General features: G+C 44.3%; 1 protein-coding gene across 5 annotated transcripts in view; it reads left to right on the forward strand.

The window, feature by feature from the left end:
- The window catches only part of ppp1r16a (protein phosphatase 1, regulatory subunit 16A), a 136,803-nt gene that overhangs the window by 25,515 nt on the left and 87,922 nt on the right, over positions 1-23,366 (forward strand). The window contains exon 1 of one of the 5 annotated variants that reach the window (XM_059971580.1): positions 10,013-10,067. The exons of 3 other annotated variants lie outside the window; for them this stretch is intronic. The gene's annotated coding sequence lies outside the window, so the exon portion shown is untranslated. Of the gene's footprint in view, positions 1-10,012; positions 10,068-11,362; positions 11,510-23,366 lie in introns of those variants that run through there. One more of the 5 variants, XM_059971577.1, reaches the window with a different exon arrangement.

Consider the following 23,366-nt stretch of genomic DNA (forward strand, 5'->3'; position numbering starts at 1 on the left):
GAGAAACAATATCTTCTTTCCAGGGGTTGTAATGTCTAATATCAGAGGGCCTGCGTTTAAAGTGAGGGGGGTAATTTCAAAGGAAGAGTGAGGGGCATTTTTTTTCACACAGTGGTGGGTGCCTGGAGAGGGGGGAGAGGCAGATGCACTAGAGACTTTAAGAGACATTTAGATTGGCACATGAATATGAGGAAAATGGAAGGATATGGAATTGTGTAGGCATTATTGTGTAGAGATTCGTTAGCCATTACTAAAATTGCTTGTTCATGTGCGGTCAGCCAAGGGTTGGGCTCCTGCCGCCCTAATTCATCCGAGTCAGCAAACCTCGAACAGGTCCCTGGGTCAGCCTTCAGTCTGCCCTGGCACCGCCTCCATGGGCCAACCAGATCAGTGTGATTACTAATTTAATTGGTGTGGCACAACATAATGGGCTGAAGGGCCTGTTCCTGTCCTAACTGACCATTCACAACCACTGGAGCACCTCAGTGCCCAAGGGTAAGGTTAGACAATTCTATGTTCTGACTGGAGTGATTAATGCCCAGCCACACTGATCTGGTTGGCCCATGGAGGCGGTGCCAGGGCAGACTGAAGGCTGACCCAGGGGCCTGTTCGAGGATTGCTGACTGGGATGAATTAGGGCGGCAGGAGCCCAGCCCTTGGCTGACCGTACATGAATGAGCAATTGTATATGTAAATACCAGGGGAGCAAAGGCAGGAAGCCATGAAATTAATAACTAGTTTTTTATTGTCACTTGTACAGTGGAATGCTCTCATCTCATTACATTGGTAAACATGCCAATTGATTTAGTATTTTTACACTTTGTGGATACTGAGGTGTACAAGTCTCCCTGTCCCCATTAGTGACATTTACCGGGAGCATTGCAGACAAAGGGCTGGAAGCGTAGTTGAGGATCCCTACCACCCATCACACAATCTCTCTGACCCACCACCGTCAGGGAGGAGGTTCAGGAGCATCAGGACTAGGGCTGGCAGACTGGGAAACAGCTTCTTCCCTCAGGCTGGGAGACTAATTGATAGTCTGCCACCTCCGAGATCTCGTCACTGGGACAGTGAGCTGTTTACTGTTTACCTGTGTTGCACATTGCACATAAGTGTTAGATTTATTTATTTATTGAGCTACAGCATGGAACAAGGCCTTCCAACCTTTTGAGCCGTGCTGCTCAGCACCCCACCTATTTAACCATAGCCCAATCACCAATTAACCTGCTAACGCTGTACCTCTGCGGACTGTGGGAGGAAACCAGAGCACCCGGAGGAAATCCACGGTCATGGCGAGAACGTACAGGCTCTTTACAGGCACTGGCAGGAATTGAACCTGGATTGCTGGTACTGTAAAGTGTTGAGCCAGCCATTATGCTACTGTGCTGCCTGATACCCCGACTTATTTTGGTTTATGTGTTGTGTGTATGTTTTGTGAGTGCATCATGGTTCAGAGGAACATTGTTTCATTTGGTTATGCATATGTAGTCAGATGAGAATAAACTTGAACTTCGTACCAAGGATACTGTTCACACAGATTAGTTCATTGCAACAGTGCGTCAGGGTCATGCAAGGTAAAACAGAAACGGAATGCAGAGTAAAGTCTTCAAGAAAGCAGTGCAGATAAGGCCATAAAGAGGTAGTTTGTGAGGTCAAATTTTATAATGGTGGGATAGAAGCTATAATTAGTCATAGAACTGCAGATTTAAGAGTAGAGCAATTACCACAGAAGTAATGGGTAGCTGATAACAAAAAAAAAGGCAGCCAGAAACTTTTCCCAGAGTGGAAATGGCTAATACAAAGGGACGTAATTTTAAGGTGATTGGAGAAAAAATATAGAGGAGATAATGACATACTGTAGGTGATTTCACAAGCATAGGAAAATTGAAGTACAATAAAAATAACGATTCAACACCCCAGTCAAACACTACCCTATCCACTTGTTGCCACCTTTGGGGAGTTCTGGACTTGCACACCAAGGTGCCTCTCTGTAATATCCCATCAGGATTTGTCTTCCTAATACCAGGATTAACTTCCACTGCTCCACCCAATTTTCCAGATCTCCATCCCTCTGTCCCTCTCTATCCTAAGATAACATTCTATTATGGCTCCATCAATTCCTAAACCTATCACCTTCATACTTACTTTACATATAGTCAACAAGGTTGGAGGCAACATCGGATGTACGACAACTGTGGCAGGGCATTACTTTCTACAAAGCGCAGCCCAATAGCATGAATGGCAATGATACTTCACTCAACAACTTCTATGTCTGCTCTGAAAGGGAGAATATAACTGCAGCTGTGAAGATCCCTACTACACCTGGTGACCCTGTGATCTCTGTCTCAGAGACTGATGTTAGGCTGTCTTTAAAGACAGTGAACCCTTGCAAGGCGGAAGGTCCCGAAGGTATACCTGGTAAGGCTCTGAAAACTTGTGCCAACCTATTGGTGGGAGTATTCAAGGACATTTTCAACCTGATACAGGTGTAAGTTCCCACTTTCTTCAAAAAGGCAACAATTATACCAGTGCCTCAGAAGAATAATGTGAGCTGCCTTAATGACTATCGCCCGGTAGAACTCATATCTAGAACTGCAGTGACTAGTGGGTACCGCAAGGCTCGGTGCTGGGACCCCAGCTATTTACAATATACATTAATGATCTAGATGAAGTGATTACAGACTGACCGACATACTTTATTGATCCCGAGGGAAAATGGGTTTTGTTACAGTTGCACCAACCAAAAATAGAGTAGGAATATAGCAAAATAACCAGAAATAATTAAATAATAATAAGTAAATTATGCCAAGTGGAAATAAGTCCAGGACCAGCCTATTGGCTCAGAGTGTCTGACACTCCGAGGGAGGAGTTATAAAGTTTGATGGCCACAGGCAGGAATGACTTCCTATGTCGCTCAGTGTTGCATTATGCTGGAATGAGTCTCTGGCTGAATGTACTCCTTGCCTAACCAGTACATTATGGAGTGGATGGGAGTGGATGGGAGACATTGTGCAAGATGGCATGCAACTTGGACAGCATCCTCTTTTTTTTTATTATTATTACAAAATCCTTTATTACAAATATCGGTGCTATACAATATATACAAAACAGTGGCAAACACAATTACTGCACTACAAATAGACAATAGACATTACACCAGAATGTTGCCATCCCTATCCACGATGGCATTTATGCCCCGCGGATTCAGACACCGCCGTCAGAGAGTCCAGTTCCAGCCCCACAACGTCACTGGCCTTGTGAATAAGTTTGTTGATTCTGTTGGTGTAAAGTAACATTAGCAAATTTGCAGATGACACAAAGCTGGGTGGCAGTGTGAAATATGAGGAGGATGTTAGGAGAATGCAGGGTGACTTGGACAGGTTGGGTGAGTTTGCAGATGCAGTTTAATGTGGATAAATGTGAGGTTATCCACTTGGGTGGCAAGAACAGGAAGGCAGATCACTATCTGAATGGTGTCAAGTTAGGAAAAGGGGAAGTACAACGAGATCTAGGTGTTCTTGGACATCAGTCACTGAAAGTAAGCATGCAGGTACAGCAGGCAGTGAAGAAAGCTAATGGCATGTTGGCCTTCATTACAAGGGGAGTTGAATATAGGAGCAAAGAGGTCCTTCTGCAGTTGTAAAGGGCCCTGGTGAGACCACACCTGGAGTATTGTGTTCAGTTTTGGTCTCCAAATTTGAGGAAGGACATTCTTGCTATTGAGCGAGTGCAGCGTAGGTTCACAAGATTAATTCCCAGGATGGCGGGACTGTCATATGTTAAAAGATTGGAGCAACTGGGCTTGTATACACTGGAATTTAGAAGGATGAGAGGGGATCTGATTGAAACATATAAGATTATTAAGGGATTGGACACGCTAGAGGCAGGAAACATGTTCCTGATGTTGGGGGAGTCCAGAACCAGAGGCCACAGTTTAAGAATAAGGGGTAGGCCATTTAGAACGGAGTTCAGGAAAAACTTTTTCACCCAGAGTGTTTTGGATCTATGGAATGTTCTGCCTCAGAAGGCAGTGGAGGCCAATTCTCTGGATGCTTTCAAGAAAGAGTTAGATAGAGCTCTTAAAGATAGCGGAGTCAAGGGATATGGGGAGAAGGCAGGAACAGGGTACTGATTGTGGATGATCAACCGTGATCACATTGAAAGGGCCAAGTGGCCTACTCCTGCACCTATTATCTATTGTCTACAGTGATGAAATGCTTTGAGAGGATAAAATGACTAGCCTGAACTCCTGTCTTAGCAAGGACCTGGACCCGTTGCAATTTGCCTATTGCCAGATGCAATCTCACTGGTTCTTCACATGATCTTAGACTATTTGGACAATACAAACACCTATGTCAGGATGCTGTTCATTGGCTGTTGCTCAGCATTTAATACCATCATTCCCACAATCCTGATTGAGAAGTTACAGAACCTGGGCCTCTGTACCTCCCTCTGCAATTGGATCCTCATCTTCCTAACTGGAATCCATAATCTGTGTGGATTGATGATAATATTTGCTTCTCGATGACAGTCAACACTGGTGCACCTCAGGGGTGTGTGCTTAGCTGACTGCTTTACTCTCTCTATACCCAGGACAGTGTGGCTAGGCATAGCTTAAATACCTTCTTTAAATTTGCTGACGATACAACCATTGTTCATAGAATCTCAGGTAGTGACGAGAGGGTGTACAGGAGTGAGATATTCCAACTTGTGGAGTGGTGTCACAGCAACAGCCTTGCTCTCAAAGTCAGTCAAACCAAAGAGATGATTTTGGACTTCAGGAAGGGTAAGATGAAGGAACACATAACAATCCTCATAGAGGGATCGGAAGTGGAGAGTGTGAATGGTTTCATGTTCTTGGGTGTCAAGATCTCTGAGGACCTAACCTGGTCCCAACATATCGATGCAGTTATTAAGAAGGCAAGACAGCGACTATACTACATTAAGAAGGAGTTTGAAGAGATTTGGTATGTCAACAAAAACACTCAAAACTTCTATAGATGTACTGTGGAAAGCATTTTGACAGGCTGCATCACTCTCTGGTATAGTGGTGGGGGGAGCTACTGCACGGGACCAAAAGTAGCTGCAGAACATTGTAAATTTAGTTGGCTCCATCTTGGGTACTAGCCTATAAAGTGCCCAGGACATCTTCAAGGAGCAGTGTCTCAGAAAAGTAGTGTCCATTGTTAAGGTCCCCAGCGCCCAGGGCACACCCTTTCCTCACTGTTACCATCAGGTAGGAGGTACAGAAGCCTGAAGGCACACAGTCAGCGATTCAGGAACAGCTTCTTCCTCTCTGCCTTCCGATTCCTAAATGGCCATTGAACCCTTGAACACTACCTCACTTTTTTAGTATACATTATTTCTGTTTTTGCACAAGTTTTAATCTGTTACAATATGCATGTACAGTCATTGATTTACTTATTAATTTTTTATTTTTTTTCTTCTATATTATATATTACATTGAACTGCATCTGCTAAGTTAACAAATTTCACGACACATGCCAGTGATAGTAAACCCGAGTCTGATTCTGTCCTTCTGTATCCTTGGATAACATTCTTTGATGACGCTATCAATTACTAACCACATCACCTTCATACTCACTTTACATGCAGTGCACCATTTGTTGCACATTTCCAGTCAGACACAGTAGTGTGGTGGTTAGCTTAACACTTGACAGTACCAGTGACCTGAGTCCAAATCCCACCACAATCTGTAAGGAGTTTGTACGTTTCCTCCGGGTACTTCAGTTTCCATGCCACATTCCAATGACTTACGTGTTAGGATTAGTAAGCTGTGGGTATGCTATGTTGACACCAGAAGCAGGGCAATACTTGTGGGCTGCCACCAGCACATCCTCAGACTGTGCTGGTCATTGACAGGAATGACACATTTCACTATGTTTCACTGTACACATAGTAGGTATTTAATAAAAATCAAGCTAATCTTTAGACATGCACCAATCCTCTGTATCTGTCTCTTATCACTAAGCGAATTTTGGAGTCAGTAGTGAAAAGATTTCTTAGTGACATGGCAAAGTTGGTCACTATCAAGTTCAAGTTCAGTTTATTGTCATTCAGCTGTACACGTGTACCACCCAACGAAGCAATGTTCATCCAGCTCACATAAAACTCATAAAATAATATTGCTACAAATAAATGAACAAATAATTAAGGTGCAGTTATGACAAAAATTGAAAAGTAAACACTATAAATGCTACACGAGAAAATCTGCAGATGCTGGAAATTCAAGCAACATACAGAAAATGCTGGTGGAACACAGCAGGCCAGGCAGCATCTATAAGGAGAAGCACGGTCAACATTTCGGGCCGAGACCCTGCGTCCTGACGCTGCCTGGCCTGCTGTGTTCCACCAGCATTTTGTGTGTGTTACTGTAATGCTACAGCTGCTTCACATGTGATGAGACCTGGGTGGTGGCAAGGAGTTCAGTGGTCTCATGGCCTGGGGACGAAGTTGTTTCCCATCCTATCAATCCTTGTCCTAATGCTGTGGTACCTCCTGCTTGATGATAGTGTGTCAAAGGGACTGTGGGAGGGATCGTTGACAATCCATACACAACACTCTTGATAAATACCTTTGAAGTTTGGCCGACTCCTGGACGAGTTGAAATCAGTACAGATGCTGAGTTATAAGTAAAGTTAGAAGGCAAGGCGTGTACATTATGGATTAAACAATTTTATTTACTGGAGACATGGGGGACTGCAGACGCTGTATCTGGTAGAACGAGACCCTGGAGGAACTCACGTTGAGCAGCATCCATGAAGGTAAATGGGCAGCCGGCAATTTGGGTTGAAATGGTACAGTTAGGGTTCTAGAGCAATGTAGCTTGGATATTAGTACTTTGGCCGATGCTAACTACGGTAGCCACCCGACTAGTCACAATCGCCTGCATACAGCCCATGTCCATCTAAGCCCCATCCTTCCAATCATAAACCTGAGAAAAATCTGCAGATGCTGGAAATCCAAGTGAAACAACCCAGTTTCCTTGGCTGCGTGAGTCTAGGGAAGACAACCTCTGTCCCTGTCAAACTTGTGAGATTGAGGTGTGCTTGATCCCATCCCAAACCTGGTTTGTGTGGTTGCTGTGTCATTTGCTATCCTGTTACAAATTTATGCCACGGAATAACAGATAGTACACTGTATGCAATTAAAGGAATTATACTTATGAATCTCAACTGAATGGTGAGTAAAGAATAGCAAAAAGAAAAGGGCCCATTCTAATTAAACTGTCAAATGTGCACAAGTTGGAGATCATCTTGAACTTCTCTGTCACTCACACGCTTGGCCCTCAGTTAACGTGGATGCCCACACCAACTTCCGAACATCGCTCACAATCCATCTCAAACAAACGGGTCTCCCACCAGATCGTACGCTACGACCGGTTCTCCCCAGCGTCTTCTCTCGAATAAAAGCCCCAAGCCCAACTCTAGTGTCCTCCCACTAATTGGATGGCACACATTCCACTTCATCCCTTATCTTTAACAATAACCCAAACAGGCTGAAAGCAGAACAGGCAGCTCTTACAGAGCTGCTAAATAAAATACCTACAGCAGAACAGTAAAGATGCAAACCCAGGGCATTGCACAAACATCACACACAAAATTCTGGAGAAACTCAGCAGGCCAGGCAGCATCTATGGAAAAGAGTATTGTCAACATTTCGGGCTGAAACCAAAGGGTCCTGCTAAAGAAATAACAGATTGTACACCACATAAAATTGTAAAGAAAGTATATTTGCCTATTTCAGCTTTTTTCAAATCAGTCTAAGTGTGCACATGACCTTTGGAACTGTTGTACTGCTGAACCCACAGTCTGTGTGAAAGCACCCACCACAGTCCAAACTTCCCTCAAAGTCCATCTCGAACAACCTGGCTCTATTGGCCCTCCTCCTCTGCACAAAGCATTTCTTTCAGTGGGACTCTCCTTCCCAGGGAATTCCCTGCTCCACAGTTCCCGCTTCAAAGACCCCAAACCAGACACTGTCTGTCACAAATCTCTCCCCATGTGAAAATGAATCTTAGGGTAGTGTATGGTGACGTATATGTACTTTGTTAATAAATTTACTGTGCACTTTGAACTTTATGACACACTGGCCTAGGTAACTCAAATGTATTGAGTACAGGAGTCGGAATGTTATGTTGAAGTTGTATAACACATTAGTGAGAGCTAATTTGGGAGTATGGTGTGCAGTTCTGGTCAACAACCCACAGGAAAGCTAACATAAGATTGAAAAAGTACAGAGAAAATTTACAAGGGTGTTGCCGGGGCTCAAGGACCTGAGTAAAAGGGAAATGTTGCATAGGTAGAAAGAACTTTATTCCCTGGGGTGTGTAGGAGATTGAAGGGGGATTTGATAGAGATATACAAAATTTTGAGGAGCATAGATAGAGTAAAGACAATCAGGCTTTTTCCACTAAGGTTGGGTGAGACTAAAAAGAGAGGGAACACACACAAAATGCTGGTAGAACACAGCAGACCAGGTAGCATCTATAGGGAGAAGCACTGTCAACGTTTCAGGCCGAGACCCTTCACCAGGCCTGCTGCATTCCACCAGCATTTTGTGTGTGGTGCTTGAATTTCCAGCATCTGCAGATTTCCTCGTGTTTGCTCAAACTGGAGGTTATGGGTTCAGGGTAAAAGGTGAAATGTTTAAGGGGAGCATGAGGGGAAATTTCTTCACTTAAAGAATAGTGAAAGTGTGGAACGAGCTGCCAGCACAAGTGAAAAAGGATTTACTTTCAACATTATGAGAAGTTTAGATAGGTATATGGAGGGATATGGTCCAGGTATGAATGGATAGGACTAGGCAAATTAACAGTTTGGCAGATAGACCAAATGGCCTTTTTCTGTACAGTAGTACTCTATGACTCTTTGTGGACCAATGTTCCTAGTCTATTGTAGCTCAAAACCCCCTCTAATGCTGTTGAATGGAATTGTAGGGACTGATTAGCTGCAAGTCCTGGTTAGAGGTTAATTGCATCCTGTAAACTGTCCCTGACATAGGTGGCTGGAAGGAGAACTGGGGTGGGGTTGGCAGGCAGGGGAGTGGGATTGATTCATGGATCGAAATGGCCTCCATCGGCATCCCAACGCCCAGTAACTTGTCCCTGAGGATACAGTCAATAAACGGAACAGCAAGAGAAATGCTTGCCACTGGACAACCTTTATTGCCAGCTAGTCAGAACATGGTCGTGGAGATGCAGAGTGGGCGGCCCAGACTAACCTAACACTTTAGATTTGAGAAGATACTCTTCTTTGGGGGCTTCTGCTTACAGTATAGCACATAGATCTCGGGTGACCGTGGAGCGGCTCTCTTCCTGACTCTCCGCTTCGTGGCTCTCCTCTTCTGTCTGTTGGGCCGGTAGCAGGTCACCTGATCGACCTTGAACTTAGGGCGCTGGTACCTCTTGATGCATAGCTGCGCCGGTTTGGTCTTGTGCTTGCGCCGTCTTTGTGGCGTTTTCCTCTTCCTGTTACAGGGGCTGCGTCCTCGTCGTCTCATCGCTCAGCTTGCTCTCCTTCTGCCGAGTAGCCTCACATTGCTCCAGTGCTTACCAGTGATGCAGTTCATTGTGAGGTCCTGCTTACCACGTGGCCTACATCAGGCCTGATTGTTATATCACCCTGCTGCCCGTCTACAAGAGTGGGTCACATCAGTTTACTGCTGCTGCTCTCAACTGCTCCCTTCTTTAGGGGCTTGAGTCACGAGGAAGTGATTGGCTGCTGCTTTAGAACATAGAACAGTACTGCATAGAAACAGACCCTTCTGTGCTTCCCATAATCTTATAAACCTCAATCAGATCTCCCCACAGCTCCTACCACTGTGGATAAAGCAACCCCAGTTTGTCTAATTATAGCTCACACCCTCTAATCCAGGCAACATCCTGGTGAACCTCTTCTGCATCCTCTCCAAAGCCTCGACTTTCTAGTGGTGATTGATGTTATCTCCTTACAATACCTCCTTGTGTTTTCAGGCTGGACTTCCTGCCTGCTGATGGTTGTCAGTTGTATAACATAGAGCAGCACCATCAAAAGTTAAAAGTCAAGGTAAATTTATTTACAAAGTATCTAAGTGTCACCAAATACTACCTTGAGATTACAGTACAGGCCCTTCAACCCCCAATGTTCTGATGACCATTTCACCTTCTCTAAGATCAGTCTAGCCCTTTCCTTCCACATAGCTCTCCATTTTTCTATCAATCATGTGCCTATCTAAGTGCCTCTTAAATGTCCTTAAAGTATCTGTTTCTAACACCACCCCTGGGCAGGGCATTCCACACACTTACCCACCTACCATTCTCTGTGTTAAAAAAAACTAACTCTGACATCCTCCCTATATTTCTATCCAGTCACAAAATTATGCCCTTTGGTATTAGCCATTTCCACCCTGGGAAAAAGTCTCTGGCTGTCCACTCAGTCTGTGGCTCTTCTCATCTTGTACAGCTCTATCAAGTCACCTCTCATCCTTCGCTCCAAAGAGAAAAGTCCTAGCTCGCTAATCCAGGAAACATCTTGGTAAATCTCCTCTGCACCCTCTCTGAAGCTTCCACATCCTTCCTGTAATGAGGCGACCAGAACACAATATTCCAAATGTGGTCCAACCAGTTTTATAAAGCTGAAAAATTACCTCATGGCTTTTGAACTCAATCCCTCTGCTAATGTAGGCCAATGCACCATGTACCTTCTTAACCACCCTATCAACTTGCAAAGCAATTTTGACAGATATATGTTCGGTTTATTTATCAGAAACTGAAGTAAGATCACCAAAATGTGTTGATTTGCAACAGCAGAACATTGCAATAGATAATAATAACTATTAATTACAACAAGTAATTAGTAAAAAAAAGAAAATTAAATTAAAGTAGTCCAAAAGGAGAAGGAAAAATTAGCGAGGTGGTGTTCGTGGGTTCGGTGTCCATTCAGAAGTCTGACGGCAGAGGGGAAGAAGCTGTTCCTTAATAACTGTCTGTGTGTCTTCAGGCTCCTGTACCTCCTCCTTGATGGTAGCAATGAGAAGAGGGCATGTCCTGGGTAATGGGGATCCTTAACAATGGATGCCGCCTTTTTGAGGCGTTGTCTTTTGAGGGGTTATTCCCATGTAGTCTCAGTTATTGATTAATTAGTACCAATGATCTTTGTCACAATGAGAAGAAATTATCTCCCTAATCTAACCAGATAATTGTACTTCAACAATTCCGTCATGTTTCAGATGAGTCCGAAGATCAGTTGCACACGCACACAACCTGACAAATTTTCAACAGACAGAATTGAAATTGAGCCATAATAATCTACTTTGGTTAATGAACAGGCTTCTTTATAGATCATCTAGTCTGTTTGTAAACAGTACAGAAGGAAGCTGTAACTCAGCTTAAACACAGTAAAGTACCGCAAGTCGGGTTCACTGGTTTACTGGTGAAACGGATGGCGGGGTAGCTGCGAGCCACTGTTGTAATGAGGACTCGACTTCATTGCTTGTTACAGTAGTTCAGGTGAGGAGACGTCAGAGGGGATGTGGGAGTGCTGGAGTCTGTGCTGTGTTGTGACTGGCCACTTTCACCAGTGCTGCCTTCCCGTGTTCACCTGATATATGACAAACTGGACTGTGTGCATTATTGCATTTGTTTGTGTTCTTGCTGACAACAGCCATGCAGCATTAGTTTTACAGCACATGGATAGCATAGCCCAAGTCCCTGAGTGGCTTTTGTGTGACTGTATGTTTACTGCTATGTTATATGTGCTGTATGTGCCTTGCTCTGTGTGACTGTTGGTTCTGTGTTTTGCACCTTGGCCCCAGAGGAACACTGCTTCCTTTGGCTGTATTCATGAGTATTCATGTATGGTGGAATGACAATCAAACTTGAAATCAAATGACAAGAAAGCCCATCTCTCACACCACTGCCAGTCATTGGAATTGGAGATTCGATTCCCACCGCTGTCTGTAAGGAGCTTGTACGTTCTCCCTGTGACTCTGAGTATAGTGTAGCATCTAGCAGCCATTCAAACCTACGTGACTAACACTAGTTAGAAACTCACAAACAAGAGAAAATCTGCCGATGCTGAAAATCCAAGCAACACAAACAAAATACTGGAGGAGCTCAGCAGGTCAGGCAACATCTATGAAAAAAAGTACAGTCTATGTATCGGGCTGAAACCCTTCGGCAGGACAGGAGAAAAAAAGCTGAGGAGTAGATTTGAAAGGTATGGTGGGTGTGAGAGAAACGCCAGGCGATAGGTGAAACTTAGAGGGGGAGAGATGAAGCAAAGAGCTGGGAAGTTGATAGGTGAAAGAGACAGAAGGCCATGGAAGAAAGAAGAAGAGGTGTGGGAGGAGCAGCAGAAGGAGGCGATGGGCAGACAAGGTGATAACATGAGAGAGGGAAAAGGGATGGGAAATGGTGAAGGGGTGGGTGGTGGTGGAGGCATTACTGAAAGTTAGAGAAATCGATGTTCATGCCATCAGGTTGGAGGCTACCCAGACGGAATATAAGGTGTTGTTCCTCCAACCTGAGTGTGGCCTTATCCTGACAGTGGAGCAAACATAGAACCATAGAAAACCTACAGCACAATACAGGCCTTCGGCCCACAAGCTGTGCCGAACATGTCCCTACCTTACAACTACCAAGGCTATTTTGCTAAGCTCCATGTAGCTATCCAGGAGTCTCTTAAAAGACCCTATCATTTCTGCCTCCACCACCGTTGCCAGCAGCCCATTCCACACACTCACCACTCTCTGCATAAAAAAAACCCCCTGATATCTCCTCTGTGCCTACTTCCAAGCACCTTAAAACTATGCCCTCTCGTGTTAGCCATTTCAGCCCTGGGAAAAGCCTCTGACTATCCACACAATCAATGCCTCTTATCATCTTGTACACCTCTATCAGGTCACCTCTCATCCTCCGTTGCTCTAAGGAGAAAAGGCCGAGTTCACTCAGCCTGTTTTCATAAGGCATGCTCCCCAATCCAGGCAACATTCTTGTAAATCTCCTCTGCACCCTTTCTATGTTTTCCATGTTCTTCCTGTAGTGACCAGACTGAGCAAGTGGAGATATCAGAATGGGAATGGAAAGTGGAATTAAAATGGGCTTTGCCGTTTTGGCAGAGCTGGGCAGGTCAAGCAGCATCTGTGGAGGGAGACGGACACAGCGGATGGGACTGTGGAGGTAGTAGTTGTATGATCACTCGAGTTGAGTGTGATGTTCTCCTCAGGAGTTATTCACTTAATGGAGACCATGTGTGTGAGCTTAATGTGGGTAGGATGACGCAAGGACATCCACCACACCGTCTTGGTCAGATCAGGGTCAACAGTGGTGGTCAACAGGGGACCCTTCACTACTCAGATTTCCTCCACCTTCATTGTCGTTGTGATGTGTTGTTATCTTCTGCCAGCTTTACCTTTGAGGTCTTGGTTGGGTTGCTCTTTGTCTGAAACCTCCCCCTTGACCTTACCACCACCTGTGACCCCACCGGGAGCTCGTGAGAGCATCCAGACGGCTTCACTCTTGGGATCTCAGCAACTCACAAGCCTTTCCACCACGACAAGGTGACGGTCTGTGGAGACGTTCTCTGTCCATTGCAGTGAGCAGACCGAATCCGGCAATGCTCAGTGTAACACAGTGAGGCTCTCACTGCCCAGCAGGCCCACGCCTGTTTACCTTGCAGTGACAGTGAAGGTTTGCACTGTAGTTGTATGATTTACCCCTCAACCACATAAGCAGCAATGGGCACAGTGGTATGAATGGTCTGCCAACTGCGAGCAGGTACCAAAGTACAAACTTCAAAGCAAGTTTATTATCACAGTATGTGTAGAGCCACAAGGTGAGATTCATTTTCTTGTGGGTATTCACAGTAAATACCAGAATCAATGAAAGACCACACACAACAAGATGGGCAAACAACAAGGTCCAAGAAACTGCAACCTGTTAAAATTCAAAAAAGAAAAAAAAAAGCAATAAATATTGAGAACATGAGATGAAGAGACTTGAAAGTGAGCCCATAGGTTGTGGGTACAATTCAGTGTTGGGGTGAGTGAAGTTATCTCCTCTGGTTCAGGAGCCATGGTTGAGGGGTGATAACTGTTCCTGAACCTGGTAGTGGTGTAGGTCCTGAGGCTGCTGTACCTTCTTACAGATGGCAGCAGTGAGAAGCAAACATGGCCTGGATGGTGGGGGTTCTTGATGATGGATGCAAGTGCTCCTTGTAAACATGCTCAGTGTTGCATTTACCCAGGTTTAGCCCTCATGCCTCACCTTTCCTATCCATCTTCCATGTCTTTTAAACCTTGTGATTATCATCTCTCTAACTTCCTTTGGCAGTTTGTTCCATACACCCAACCCCCTCTGTGTGGAAAATTGCCATTCCTCTCACCTTAAATATGAGTGCAGCATGGCAGAGTAGTGGTTAGCACAACATTACAGTGCCAGTGATTGGGGTTCAATTACTGCCTCTGTCTGGAAGGAGTTTGTACATTCTGTCCGTGCCACATGGTGCTCAGGTTTCCTCCCACATTCCAAAGACATATAAGTTAGGGTTAGTAAATAGTGAACATGCTATGTTGGTGCCGGGAGCATGGCAACACTTTCGGACTGTCTCCAGCACAGTGTGTACTGTGCTTCATCCAATCACTTAGAACCAAAGAACATTACAGCACAGTAACAGGCCTTTTGGCCCTTCTTGGCTATGCCAAACCATTTTTCTGCCTAGTCCCACTGACCTGCACCTGGGCCATATCCCTCTAAACCCCTCTCATCCATATGCCTGTCCAAGTTTTTCTTAAGTGTCAAAAGTGAGTCCACATTCACCACTTCATCTGGCAGCTCATTCCACACTCCAACCACTCTCTGCATGAAGAAGCCCCCCCTAATGTTCCCTTTAAACTTTTCCCCCTTCACCCTTAACCCATGACCTATGTTTTTTTCTCCCCTGGCCTCAGTGGAAAAAGCCTGCTTGCATTCACTCTATCTGTACCCATCATAATTTTATACACCTCTATCAAATCACCCCTCATAGGGAATAAAGTCCTAACCTATTCAACCTTTCTCTGTAACTCAGTTTCTCAAGTCCTGGCAACATTCTTGTAAACCTTCTCTGCACTCTTTCAAACTTATTAATATCCTTCCTGTAATTAGGTGACCAAAACTGTACACAATACTCCAAATTGGGTCTCACCAATGTTTTATACAACCTCACCATTACATTCCAACTCTTATACTCAATACTTTGATTTATAAAGGCCAATGTACCAAAAGCTCTCTTTATGACCCTATCCACCTGTGACGCTACTTTTAGGGAATTATGTATCTGTACTCCCAGATCTCTCTGCCCTTCTGTGCTCCTCAGTGTCCTACCATTTACCTTGTATATTCTACCTCGGTTTGACCTTCCGAAGTGCAATACCTCACACTTGTCCACATTAAACTTCATCTGCCATTTTTCAGCCCATTCCTCCAACTGGTCCAAATCCCTCTGCAAGCTTTGAAAATCTTCCTCACTGTCCACTACACTTCCAATCTTTGCATCATCAGCAAATTTGCTGATCCAATTTACCACATTATCATCCAGATCATTGATATAGATGACAAATAACTATGGACCCAGCACTGATCCCTGTGGCACGCCACTAGTCACAGGTCTCCACTCAGAGTAGCAATCCCCCACTACCACTCTTTGGCTTCTTCCATTGAGCCAATGTCTAATCCAATTTACTACCTCTCTACATGTACCTAGCGACTGAATCTTCTTAACTAACTTCCCATGTGGGACCTTGTCAAAGGCCTTACTGAAGTCCATGTATACAACATCCACTGCCTTCCCTTCATCCACTTTCCTGGTAACTTCCTCGAAAAACTCTTAATAGATTGGTTAAACATTACCTACCACGCTCAAAGCCATGCTGACTTTTTCTAATAAGTCCCTGTCTATCCAAATACTTGTAGGTCCCGCACCCTAATCCTAACCCTAACCCTTCCAATAATTTACCTACTACTGATGTCAAACAAACCGGCCTATAATTTCCCGACTTACTTTTGGAGCCTTTTTTAAACAATGGAACTACATGAGCTATCCTCCAATCCTCCAGCACCTGACCCGTGGATATCGACATTTTAAATATTTCTGCCAGGGCCCCTGCCATTTCAACACTAGTCTCCTTCAAGGTCCGAGGGAATACCCTGTCAGGTCCTGGGGATTTATCTACTCTGATTTGCCTCAAGACAGCAAGCACGTCCTCCTCTTTAATCTGTATAGGTTCCATGACCTCCCTACTTGTTTGCCTTGTTTCCATAGACTCCATTCCAGTTTCCTTAGTATATACAGATGCAAAAAAACCCATTTAATATCTCTCCCATTTCTTTTGGTTCCACTCTGATCTTCAAGAGGACCAATTTTATCCCTTACTATCCTTTTGCTCTTAACATACCTGTAGAAGCTCTTAGGATTATCCTTCACCCTGACTGCCAGAGCAACCACATGTCTTCTTTAAGCCCTCCTGATTTCTTTCTTAAGTATTTTCTTACTCTTTTTATACTCCTCAAGCATCTTATTTCCTCCCTGTTGCCTATACATGTTATACATCTCTCTCTTCTTCTTCATCAGAGTTCCAATATCTCTCGAGAACCAAGGTTCCTTATAAGAACATAAGGACATAAGAGATAGGAGCAGGAGTAGGCCAATCGGCCCCTCAGGCCTGCTCCGCCATTCAACAAGATCATGGCTGATCCAATCTTAACTCTAGTTTTCACCGAATCCCATAAGGCAACAGTACCAACCAACAGGGCACCATGCCGCCCATTTTATTTTATTATTCATCCCGCCCAAACCCATGTGATCACCCGGGGGAAAAAAAACCGACTTGCCAATTGAGGAGAAAAAATCTGGAAAATTCCTCTCCGACCCATCCAGGCTATCGAAAACTGGCCCAGGAGATCACATGGCTGATCTAAACCTAGCCTCAAGTCCACTTACCTGCTCGCTCACCGTATCCCCGAATGCCATTTTTATCCAGGAAAATGTCTGTCTCCGCTTTGAATTTATTGAGTGTAGTAGCTTCCACAGCTCTCTGGGGCAGTAAATTCCACAGCCCCACTACCCTCTGAGTGAAGAAATTTCTCCTCATCTCAGTCCTGGAATGGCATCCCCTTACTTTAAGATTATGCTCCCTAGTCCTAGTTTCACCCATCATTGGGAACATTCTCCCCGCATCCAACGATCAAGCCCCTTCACAATCTTATATGTTTCAATAAGATCGCCTCTCATTCTTCGGAACTCCAATGAGTAGAGTCCCAATCTACTCAACCTCTCATCATACATCAACCCACCCATCCCTGGAATTAACCTAGTGAACCTTCTCTGCACTGCCTCGAGAGCCAGTATGTCCTTTCTTAAATATGGACACCAGAACTGCACGCAGTACTCCAGGTGTGGTCTCACCAATACCCGGTACAACTGCAGTAAGACCTCCCTGTTCTTATACTCCATCCCCCTAGCAATAAAAGCCAGCATTCCATTGGCCTTCTTGACCACCTGCTGCACTTGCATACTAACTTTTTGTGTTTCCTGCACCAGGACCCCCAGATCCCTTTGCACAGAAGCACTTTCCAGTTTCTCTCCATTTAGATAATAACTTGCTCTATTATTTTTCCTGCCAAAGTGCAAGACTTCACACTTGTCAGTATTATATTTCATCTGCCAAATGTCTGCCCAATCACTCAGCCTATCTATGTCCCCCTGCAGGGTTTCAATGTCCTCCGCACTCATTACACTCCCTCCCATCTTTGTGTCATCAGCAAACTTCGATACATTGCACTTAGTCCCTTTCTGCAAATCATTAATATAGATTGTAAAGAGTTGGGGTCCCAACACCGACCCCTGCGGAACACCACTAGTCACCAACTGCCAGTCTGAGAATAAACCATTTATCCAACTCTCTGTTTTCTGTTAGAAAGCCAATCCTCCACCCATGCCAGAATATCATCCCCAATCCAATGATTTTTTACTTTAAGTAATAATCTTTGGTGTGTCACCTTGTCAAATGCCTTTTGGAAGTCCAAATACACCACATCCACTGGTTCCCCTTTATCTACCCTATATGTTATGTCCTCAAAGAACTCCAACAAATTTCTCAAACTTGACTTCCCTTTTGTAAAGCCATGCTGACTTTGTCCTATTAAGCTATGTTTATCCAAATGCCCTGTTACTGTTTCCTTAATTATCGATTCCAACATTTTGCCAACCACAGATGTTAGGCTAACTGGCCTATAATTCCCAGCCTTCTGTCTATTGCCCTTTTTAAATAAAGGAATTACATTAGCATTTTTCCAATCTGCCGGGACCATTGCCAAGTCCAGCGAGTTTTGAAAAATTATCACTAATGCATCCACAATCCCGACCGCCACTTCCCTTAAGACCCTAGGATGCAAGCCATCCGGTCCAGGGGATTTATCCACCTTCAGTCCCAGTAATTTATCAAGTACCATTTCCTTGGTGATTTGAATCGTAGTTAGCTTCTCTCCCCTTAGAGCCCCCTGTTTATCCAGTGTTGGGATATTTTGAGTGTCCTCTACTGTAAAAACTGATACAAAATATTTGTTCAGCGTTTCCGCCATCTCCACGTCCCCTACCATTAATTTCCCGGTCTCATCTTCTAGGGGACCAACATTTACTTTAGCCACCCTTTTTCTTTTTATGTAACTATAAAAACTCTTACTATCTGCTTTTATGTTTTTCGCCAATTTACTTTCATAATCTGTCTTCCCCTTCTTAATCAATCTTTTTGTTACTTGCTGCTGATCTTTAAAAGCTTCTCGATCTTCAATCTTCCCACTAGATTTAGCTACCTTATATAACTTTCTTTTTAGTCGTATACTTTGCTTTATTTCTTTACTTAGCCGGATAACTATTTTTTCTTTTACACCCTTTTTTCTTCATTGGAATATATTTTTCTTGATAGTTGTAAAATAACTCCTTAAATATACACCACTGATCAAGTACCGATCTACCCTTTAATCTATTTTCCCAATTCCGCTCTCATACCATCATAGTCTTATTCTTATTCACTTTGCCTTTAACCCTGACAGGAACATACAAACTCCGCACTCTCAAAATTTCTCCTTTGAAGGCCTCCCACTTACCAATCACATCCTTGCCAGAGAACAACCTGTCCCAATCTACGCTTTTTAGATCCTTTCTCATTTCTTCAAATTCGGCCTTTTTCCAGTTTATAACTTCAACCCAAGGACCAGATCTATCTTTATCCACGATCAAGTTGAAACTAATGGCGTTATGATCACTGGAACCAAAGTTCTCCCCTACACACACTTCCATCACCTGCCCTAACTCATTTCCTAATAGGAGATCTAATATTGCATCCTCCCTAGTTGATACATGTACATATTGATTTAGAAAATTTTCCTGAACACATTTTACAAACTCTAATCCATCTAGACCTTTAACAGTATGGGAGTCCCAATCAAAGCTTGGCCTCAGTTTCCACTGGGCCTGCTCTGGGATGGGCCACAGAGACCGTTTCTCCTTTGAGGCCTGTTAGTACTTCCGAAGTATCTTCTGCCTTGTGTGTGGTCCCGTCATCAAGAGCTGGTTACACTTTCTGCCCTGTCTCATTCTCCCCACTGTTCTGATGTGTGAGCCCGACGCTGTAGCGTATTGTGCCCCCCTCTCCCTTGGCTCTGCCACACTGCATCCTGACTGCGTTGCATGAGGGGGCACTGACACAGCGGGTGGGCCTCCTATGAGGGGGTAACATGGTGCTGCAGTACTCTGATACCCTGTCTATAGTGTGAGGGGCATGCGTTATTAATCCCTGCTTTCACCCAGTGCATATTATTTATAACAGTGCCAGAAGCATTATGCTGTACTATATTTAACTAGATATTGTACATGCACTTTGTACATTTGTAGAATATTTTTAAATATTTCTGTTATCTGTTAATACTATCATGTTAATACTGTTTCACGTGCTGTTTGTGATATATGTACTGTGTTTTGCACCTTGGTCCCTGAGGAACGTTGTTTTGTTTAGCTGTGTACATGTGTATGGTTGAATGACAATTGAACTTGAACTTGAATCAGCCACTTGTGTCAGAGGCAGGCACATCGCCACTTAAGTGTAGCAATGGAATTGGTTTATTACTGTCGCGTGTACAGAGGTACAGTGAAAAGCTTGTCTTGCAAACTGTTAATAAGATCAGATCATTACACAGTGCACTGAGGAAGTACAAGGGATAACTGAATGCAGAGTAAAGTGTACCAGTTACAGAGAAAGTGCAGGCAGACAGATATAAGGAGGTAGGTCGCAAGGTCAAGAGTCCATCTTAATATACTAGGCAATCATTTAATTGTCTTATGCCAGGGGGTAGAAGCTGACCTTAAGCCTGGTGGGATGTGCTTTCAAGCCTTCGTCTCTTCTGCTTGTTGGGGTGGGGAGAAGTGAGAATATCCAGAGTGGGTGGGGTGTATAATGATGATGATCATCGTACAACAAAGTCGATCGTAGTCTTCCATGACAATGATTGGTCTTGGCAAATTCTTCTATGGATTCTTCTGGTTTAAGATGACACTACCGAAGACATGTGATAGTCTACTGGTAGTTCGAAAGCAAAGGAATTAGATTTAAAACATTACTATATGGAGCTTCCATTGGTCAGGGTTGACTATTGCATCCTAGCTATCTAGATATACGAGTCAGGGCAGTACGATATGGAGAGCAAGCTATTGTCTATGTAGCAAGTTCCCCTGTCCATGCAAAAGAATGGCAGAGACTGGTACATTTCAGCACCAGCAGCATTGAAGGAGTTGCCAGTCAGTGTCTTCGATGCTGGAGAAGTTAGTGTCCGTGATGGAGCTGGCTGAGTTTACAAATTTCCACAGTCTTTTCTGATCCTGTGCAGCGCCACCTCCATACCAGCCAGTGATGTAACTCACATGCTCTCCACGGTACATCTGTGGAAATTTGAGAGTCTTTGATGACATATCAAGTCTCCTCAAACTGTTAGTGAAATATAGCCACTGTCTTTGTAATTGCATCAAGATGTTAGGCCCAGGATAGATGCTCAGAGATGTCTGTCCACCTCCTCTTTAAACTGCATCATTCCTTGGGTTATACAACACTGCAACAGGTCCTTCAGCCCAGAACTGGCTGCTAGGGATGGTAGCAAATTAAACTAAACCCTTCTGCCTTTCTTCATTTTCTGCATATTCATCTGCCTATCTAAAAACCTCCATCATATCTGTATCCACTAAGGGAGTGCATTCATGACACGTACCACTCTTTGTGTGTAAAAATAAAACAAACCCACACATGCCTTTTCAATTTGCCCCCTCTCACATTAAATGCACGTGCTCTAGTTTTCAGCATTTCTTCCCTGGGGGGAGAAAAAGCAGCTGTCTTCTTTCGGCATTCTTGTAAACTCCAGATCTATCTTGTGTTTTTTGTTTTCTGACATGTCCACCCACTCAACCTATGTCCATCCTGTTGCTGAATCACTGTTTATTTTTACTATTTGGAGATGCAGTGCAGAACAGGCCCTCCAGCCCAACAAGCTGCACCCTCGGCAACCCATCTATTTAATACTCACTTAATCACAGCAAGGTTCCTTAAGGTTGTCATAGCCGGGGGTGGGGATAATGTGAATAAGCTTCTGCTACCTATTAATGTCGTCTGTCTCAAATAGCCTCTGACAACCAAGTGCAGCTCCTGGCCTTCACGTGTGGCTTAGCTACTAAGCCCAACAGAATCATTTCTACTGACAGAAGGGGCAAAGGTGGGTTACCGGCGCCTTTGAACAGTCACTTTGGGCAGATAGGGCGTATCAGCAGTGGTTGGCAGCTCATCCAGGAGAAGGAAAGCTTTCATCTCAAACCTCCGCTTCCTTACAGCTATACCCACTCATGGGGAAGACTTCAGGAGTAAACTCTTGAGACACCGCTGGTGCCAAATTGTATTAGTGTCTGTAGTTCCTTTTGCTTCATCAGCTGTGTGGAAAAGGGGAGCCTGCTGAATGGATAACAGCCTGTTCTCCATGTCATACTGGTTTGCATATCACATAGACAGCTAGGGTGTAACATCCGTGGTCAATCCAGCCAACGGTGGTCCTCAATCACAGGATCATTTATGATGACCAATTAACCAAGCCTACTCACTGGTACATCTTTGGACTTTGAGAGGAAACCAGAACACCTGGAGGAAACTCAAGCTGTTCACAGGGAGAACGTACTCCTTGCAGACAGCTCCAGTCTAGAACTCTGAACTCAGAGCCCTCCGAGCTGTGATAGCGTCACTCTAACCACAGTGGTACCGAGGAACCTATTGCAGTAAGCCTTTCCAGAATCTGCCAGTCCGGCCAAGGGGCTGGAGGCTGGAAACCCAGTGTCTAAGAGTCTGGAGCCAAGGGCTGGGGGCAGCCTGTCTGTACATGTGTGTGCGTATGTCTGTGTGGGTGTGTGTATGTCTGTGTGGCTGTGTGTGTGTGTCTGCGGGTGTATGTGTCTGTGTGTATGTGTATGCACGTGCGTGTATATGTGTGGGGGTATGTGCCTGTATGAGTGTGTATCTGTGTGTGGGCGGAGTATGTTTCTGTGGGTGTGTATGTATGGGGTGTGTGTATATATTCTGTATGTGTGTGTCTGTGAGTATGTGGAGGATGTGTCTGTGTGTTTGTGAGGGTGTTTTGCTGTTGTTTTGTTCTGTTATTGTCTTGTAGTTGATGCTTGTGTTCTGTTGAACATTCTAGACATGCTATATTGCCGCTGGAATGTGTGGCACTGCTTGCGGGCTGCCCCCTGTGGTTGTGACATTTCACTGTGTGCTTCAATGTACACTTGGTAAATCAATGAAACTGCATCTGAGAGCTGGCAAACTTAGATACCTTACTCTTCCTCTCTCGTTAGCCAGAGGGTGATGAATCTGTGGAATTTATTGCCTCAGACAATTGTGGAGGCCAGATCATTGGATAATTTAAAGCAGTGGTTGGTAGGCTGGATAGTATGGGAATCAAAGGTCATAGGGAGAAGGCAAGAGAATGGTGTTGAGGGGGATAATAGATTTGCAGTGATGGAATGACACAACAAATTTGATGGGCCAAATGGCCAAATTCCGCTCCTATGTTTTATGGTCTCAACGTCACAGTATCAGCTGTAAACAGTTGAGGGCTGAGCACTGATCTAGGGGCACTGGATAAGGTAGAACCTCCTTCCCATGGAAACTGTGAATGCTGTAGGGTGAGCAGGTTCACATTTTGCTATTATTACGATAAAGCTGGAAAGCTGGGCACATGTGTGCAGTGTAATCACTGGTCTGATTTGTAAACATCCACTCTCCCTTTTCCTGTCAGTCAC

The sequence above is a fragment of the Hypanus sabinus genome, chromosome 6, assembly GCF_030144855.1.
Source record: "Hypanus sabinus isolate sHypSab1 chromosome 6, sHypSab1.hap1, whole genome shotgun sequence".
NCBI classification, from domain to species: Eukaryota; Metazoa; Chordata; class Chondrichthyes; order Myliobatiformes; family Dasyatidae; genus Hypanus; species Hypanus sabinus.